The sequence below is a fragment of the Halyomorpha halys genome, unplaced genomic scaffold, assembly GCF_000696795.3.
Source record: "Halyomorpha halys isolate HHAL.00 unplaced genomic scaffold, Hhal_1.1 Scaffold123.1, whole genome shotgun sequence".
NCBI classification, from domain to species: Eukaryota; Metazoa; Arthropoda; class Insecta; order Hemiptera; family Pentatomidae; genus Halyomorpha; species Halyomorpha halys.
Window position 1 is genome coordinate 484,748 of NW_027107023.1, and position 437 is coordinate 485,184.

Here is a 437-nt window from a genome sequence, read left to right on the forward strand (position 1 = left end):
TACCCACAGGCACTCCGGAAGAACATAAGAGACGAAATCGAAAACTTCAGAAGTCAAGGATTCATTGTAGACAGTATGTCACCCAATAATAGTTCGTTGTGGGCGGTGTGGATGAAGCCTATACCATGTGAGATATATAGGGTGGTCATCGATTAACGTAAGCTCAATGATAATGCCGTCGCTAATAAGTATCGGATACCAAGGTTTGAGGATATCCTTGACAGACTAGGAGGGGCTAAAATCTTTAGCACCTTAGACGATAAAGCAGGGTATCACCAAATTCGTATGCACCTACTAAGAATTGCATTCTGCTGTATGCATTCTATCTCATCATTTGATTTGTTTTTTTTTCCTTTTTACATCTCTTTATTTGTATTTTCTTTAATATTTCTTCTCTTATCTATCTGTTACTATTACCCTTTTCATTTACTATTTAC